Here is a 6331-nt window from a genome sequence, read left to right as displayed (position 1 = left end):
TCAGAGAAGCTCCCTCTCGGGTGTCCCGAGCCTCCCAGGGTGTGGGCTGGGACTGTGGAATTCGAACGCAGCAGGAGCACGAGAACAGGAGTTGCACGGGTATCTGTCTACACTTGTCATCTCTCATGTGATCTCTGGGCTACGAGCCTTCCTCGCCCCACCTGGGTGGACGGGTTCGAGGGGAAGCAAGAAAGAGAAAACTGTTCAGTTGAACATTTACTACATGCTAGGCATTTTACGCGCATGGTCTCCCTCACCATAAGTCTGCAAAACAGAGATTATTGTCCCAATTTTAGACGTAAGCAAAAAGTTTCAAATATTTTTGTGGGCCTTGCTCAAAGTGCCACAGCTGGTGGTGGAGCAGGCCTGTCTGCTACCAGACTCAAGCTCTTTTTGGTTTTGCTGCACTGCCTTCCCGCCAGGTGGCCTTCATACGTGAGGTGGAGGCTGGAAGGACCATTTAGCATCACAGGATAAAGGCCACAACGATTTCCCTCCACAGCTCACATTCTATTAAACAAGGGAAAGCAATAGACTGAGTGAATGTACTCAAAGGGCAGAAGTAAAAACAATACATTAGGACTCATTTGGGGAATAGGAAGTTGGCCTTCCAGTTACTGTGGGGTAAGGCAGAACAGGACCAGTCCTAGGGGCTCCCTAATTCACTGGATAAAAGACAGGAGGACAGGGATTCAGCGCCTGCGGGTGATTAGCTCAGGGAGGCCCCACTGGTTGGCTTGGCTGCACTATAACACTTAACGCTGGCTGATGATCAGTTGCTTTGCCAACATTTGAACACACCTGTGGAGCGGAAAGCCCCAGGCCCTGAAGCTTTTCAACCTGCCTGTCTGGCCCCGTCCCCTTATCATGGGTGCAGTACCCTCATACAAGGAACTCAGCCCCATGCCCTCCAAAACCCCTTCCTCAGGCCTCCTGCCGAGCCAGGGGCACTCATGAGAGTCCTGTCGGCCCCACGACATTCCAGAATTCCTCAGGTGGGTCACAGACTGGGCTTCACCTTGACCTTGAGCACGGGCTCCCATGGCTGTGGGAAGAGGGGGTGACAGAGCTCTCTTGAAGCCTAGGCCTCGGCAGTGTCTCGAAACATGGGTTTCCCACTTGCCTCTGAAGTTTAAATGTGGACCTGTTTTCTCCTGATAATAATAAGCAGGGCCAGGAGGGAGAAAGACAAAAGAGGGAGAGGCGGGAGAGCAGGCAGCAGTCATGTCAAAACAGAAAACCACCCAAACGCTGCTCGGAAGGGACGCTGACGGGGCTCCGTGGTTGCCGGTGGGAGTAAGGGGAGCCTGGAGGCCTGGTCATGGGAGCAGACGTGCCCTGCAGGCCAGCTCCAGCCCCTGCCCGCTCTGGTCACCAAGGAGTGGACGGGCTGGATTTTGAAAAGAAATCAAGAGAGTCCCAAAATGTAATCACCGAGGGACAGAGGAAATGAGACCCTCGGTGCGGGCGCTCAGGGCCTCTGGAGGAAGGAGACCTCTACCGACCGGCCCGCTGTGGTCAGGAGGTGTCCCAGACCTGCAACAAATGGCCACAAGCTATGGCCTTGTTTGGTCTAGAACCTTCTCCTCAAAATAGCAGAAATAAATGTTTGGAAAGAAAGGTGAAATGAGTGACAGCTCGTGACCTGGCTTCGCATGTGTCACAGCCAGCTGGCCCAGCAGCACCAGGGGCCCCCGCGGTCGGGTCAGGGGTGATCCCTGCAGTCTTAGCCAGAGAAACAGACACAACAGCCCACCTCTGTTCAGAAACAGAATCTCCCCAAAGGATAACGGTGTGTGCCTGAGGACACCCGGGCCCAGGGAGGTGGAGCTGCTCCCAGCTGCAGGAAGAGCAGGGGCTCCAGAATCCAGGCCCCCCAGCATCAGGGTGAAAGCCTTTCCTCAGAGCCCAAGGCTTCCTGGAGACTAGAGCTGGAAGGGGCTCTGGAGTCCAACTCTCTCTGTTCATTCATTAAAAACATGGCAGCTCAGAGGAAGAGGCCGCCCTGAGTTCAAGACCTCCTGAATATTAGCCAGCGGTTCCCCCATTCATTAAGATGGAAACAGAATCCCTGCCTTGGGAAACTGATGTACCAATTAAATGGGACAACATATGTAACCACTTGAATAGTCCATCACCTTGCAATCATTATTTGTCATTATGCAGATAAAAGCCAACTAGGGAGACCCATAAAGGTCACAGCCTTGCCCAGAGTCAGTCAGTGGAAGCCCTGCAAAGGTCAGAGGTAGGCAGCTCCCAAGACGGCCCCTACGATCCCCCTGCCTGGGATTCACACCCTGAGTAATCCCCTCACACACTGTTATCCATAGATACAAAGAAGTGACTTTATATCACTTCCAAGATGAGGTTATAAGCCTCTGTGGCTCAGAATAGAATGAAGGTTGCCAGGGGCTGGGGGTGGAGGAAAGGGGAGGTGTTTATCAAAGGGTACAAAGTTCCAGTCTGGCGAGATGAACGAATTCTGGAGAGCTACGTACAGCACGGCGACTACAGTTGACAATACTATATTGTACACTTGAAATTTGCTACGAGGGTAGATCTTAAGTGTTCTCGCCACACACATACAAAAGATGACTATGTGAGGGGGTGTCCATTAACTTGATTGTGGTGATCATTCCACAGTGTATATGTGTATCAAAACATCAGGTTGTATACCTTAGATATGTACAATTTTAATTTGTCAATTATACCACCCAAAAGCTAAAAACCCAAAACACTGTGGCTGCCATCTTAGGCTCTGTCTTGGGCAGCCAGACCCTTGTAGACCAAATATGCCAAATTTTCAATCCCCACACACGTTTCCAGGAGCTGAGAAGAGAAACACTTTGAACTGGGACTGTATTTGTTTCCTGGGGCTGCCATAACAAAGTACCCCGCACTGCATGGCGTAAACAATGAAAATGTATTGTCTCACAGTTCTGGAGGCCAGGAGTCTGAGATCAAAGCAACAACAGCAGGGCTGGTTCCTTCTGAGAGCTGTGAGGGAGAATCTGTGCATGCCTCTCTCCCAGCTTCTGGTGGTCGGCCTGCAATCGTTGCCATTCCTTGGCTTATAGAAACATCACCCAGATCTCTGCCTGCATCTTCACATAGCGTTCTACCTGTGTGTGTCTATGTCCGAACTTCCCCTTTTTATAAGAACACCAGTCATGTTGGACTAGGACCCACCCCAATGACCTCATCTTAACTTGATTACCTCTGTAAAGACCCTATTTCCGGTTGGCAGCAGTGGCGGAGGCCCAGGCTGGCTCCCTGCGCTACCACAGCGCTTGGGAAGAGTCACCGGGACCCGTTCGTAACCTCCACGGGCCAGCACATAGAAAAGGCTACATTTCCTGGAGTTCAGACTGAACACTGGGGCCAGTTTATGCACATCTGTGACATAATTAACACTGCCCACGATGGGCCAAAAGATGCAGTAAAAGCTTTGAAGAAAAGGATTTCCAAAAACTACAATCATAAAGAAATCCAACTTACCTTGTCACTTATTGACATATGCATACAGAACCGTGGTCCAAGTTTCCAGTCTCTGATTGCGAAGAAGGAATTTGTTAAAGATAGTCTAGTTAAGCTGCTGAATACCAGATATACCTTGCCAACAGACATTCAGAATAGAATTTTGAATTCCATTAAGATGTGGTGGCAGGGGTTCCCAGGAGGTATGGATGTAAGTGAAGTGAAAGAAGTGTAAGAAAGATGGATCTCCTTAAGAAAGATGTTCAGTTTCCTCCATCAGATGCTGAAACAGCCAGACAAGAGACTGCTCAGATCTCACCGAATCCACCACCATCTGTTCCTACTGCACCAGCTCTTTCTTCTGTAGTTCCCAAGAACTCCAGTATTACACTGGTTCCAGGACAGACTGGAAAACTGCACAGTGAACTGGATATGGTGTAAATGAATGTGAGAGTGATGTCTGCCATACTGACGGAGAATATTGCTGGGTCTGAAAACCGTGAAGACAAAGAGCTTCTGCAGAAACTTTATCAGACGGGTCGGGAGATGCAAGAGAGGAGCACGGACCTGCTCGTGGTGGTGGAGAAGGAAGATGTCACTGTTGAGCTAGTTCAAGTGAATGAGGATTTTAGTAACACCACTCTTGGATATGAGAGGTTTACTCGAAAGCAACAAAGGATTTTGGAGCAAAATAAGAACCAGGGGGAAGATGCCAATACTAGCAGTGAACCTTCTGCCCCATCCTCTGATCTCCTTGACCTACCTGAGTGCCAGCCCTCCAACACACAGGGCCACTCTGGGAGAATACAACACCCTGAATGCTCAGCTTTCAGACTTAAATTTCAGCTCTCCAAGTCCTGTTGTAACAAACAACTTGAAACCCAGTCTTCATCCACAGGTGGATTTGCTACCCTCGGAAAATACAGAAACACCCCTGTTTGCCCAAAGGACCAGCCAAAACCTTGCCTCAAGTCATACATATGAGAGTTTTCTGGAATATTCAAATTCAGTATTACTACAGCCGGTTAGTCTACAGACCATTCCAGCGACACCATCAAAGCAGAGACTACCATCCTTGCCCAGCAATCAACCAGCGATGACAAAGGATGATTTCCAGCCACCCAATTACTACAAGGTAATGGAGTTTGATCCATTAGCTCCTGCTGTCACCACAGAAGCTATTTATGAAGACACTGATGTATATCACTACAAAGGAGCTCAAAGTCACAATGACTGTTGAGGTGGAAGCAGATGACCAGCTCACTAGTGGCATTATGGGTGCCAATTCTCTAAAAGGTAGACCCTGTCCAGCTTTGAGACTCAGAAGTTCAGACATTCCAAAACATCAAAACCACGGTGGAACATTTTTCCTCTGCAGTAATGAAGTTTAAACAGAAGAGTAACTGTTCCAGAGTAACGTTTATGGTTCCTGACAGCAGCTCAAGCTTTATCTCAAAAGAACTTGGTTGTAACATATATTCACTTAAAACTTCAGCAGAAGAAAAGTTCACGGTACTGAGGCCAACCAGGTTAAGTGTAGCACCTTATGTTTCACAGACCTTCCTACATTTAGAAATCATCACAAGAGCTGGGATAAGAGTAGATGAAGACTGTTTCATTACAAAATGATTGTTAATAGATGAAAGCATGAAATGTGAAAAACTATTATTCAGGAAGAATACTGAGCGTCTTCATTTAATTAAAGTTGAAAGTAGAAGTCAATTTGCACTTCTTTATAAATAATACTCTTGTTTAGAATTATGAATTGTAAAAGCCTTGATGATTGTAGTTTAATTATATTTCAGGTACCCTCAAGAGGTCAATGGATTCTACATTGGTTGCCTTTAAATATAATTCTTTATAATACTAAATGCTTTTTTTTTTTTTCTTTTTGGAAGAAAGACTTCTGGAAAACATTCAGAATAAATTGTACTTTGGTTTGTCATAAATTACAATGACAAATAAATTACCATTAAAACAAAAACAAAAAAAGACCCTATTTCCAAATAAAGTCACTTGCTGAGGTACGGGGGTTAGGACTCCAACATATTTTGGGGGGGGGGGCATAATTTAATCCTTAACAGGGATGTTGCAGATTACTGGGATAAGTTGAAGGAAGTCTTTTAGAATCTCCCAGAAGTGATTACAGTGTCCAGATGGCTTTTACAACGTGCCCTGGGCAGTTAAGGAGGCAGAAACTAAGCAATTCCCCTGGTGTTAAAGTGAGAAGCCACATGATTCTTTCCATGTTGGTACTGGCAAGAAAACAACCCCCCTTTAATGGGTGCTGTGGGTGTGGTTTTCTTCAGCACCCAGTTAGTTTGCTGGGGATGTCCTAACAAAGTATCACAGACTGCGGGACTTAAACAACAGAAACTTATTTCTCACAGTTCTGGAGGCTGGAAGTCCAAGATCAAGGTGCCAGCAGGGCTGGTTTCTCCTCCTCTCTCAGCTTGCAGATGGCTCTCCTCCCTCCGTGTCCTCACGTGGTCTTTCGGCTGTGAGCACACACCCCTGGCTCTATTCTTATAAGGACGCCGTCTGATCAGGTCAGGACCCACCCTAACAGCCTCGTTTTAACTCAATCACTTTTAAAGACCTTATCTCCAAATACGGTTACATCCTCAGATACTGGGGGTTGGTTCTGCCCCGGGGACACTAGGGGGAGACTCCCTCCTGGATGGACGTGTCTTTAATCCAGACCATCCCAGAATGTCTCCTGACCTTTTATAGTCCCGTGCCAGCACCCTGCCTTTCGGTGTGTGGGGTTCCCTGCCTGGCAGGTTCCTGCATCTGTTGCCAGGTCTGGAGGGACGGCTCTGAGAAGGCTGTTCTTTCTCTGCTATCAGGGCGG

At 47.7% G+C, this 6331-nt stretch overlaps 1 pseudogene; it reads left to right on the top strand.

The window, feature by feature from the left end:
* The first annotated feature begins 243 nt into the window (after positions 1-243).
* LOC137751823 (TOM1-like protein 1 pseudogene) lies at positions 244-4717 on the top strand (annotated as a pseudogene).
* The last annotated feature ends 1614 nt before the right edge of the window (positions 4718-6331 follow it).

This window comes from Eschrichtius robustus, chromosome 18, assembly GCF_028021215.1.
Source record: "Eschrichtius robustus isolate mEscRob2 chromosome 18, mEscRob2.pri, whole genome shotgun sequence".
Classification (NCBI taxonomy): domain Eukaryota; kingdom Metazoa; phylum Chordata; class Mammalia; order Artiodactyla; family Eschrichtiidae; genus Eschrichtius; species Eschrichtius robustus.
Note: the sequence above shows the minus strand (reverse complement) of the source record. Positions and strands in the feature narration are given on the sequence as shown.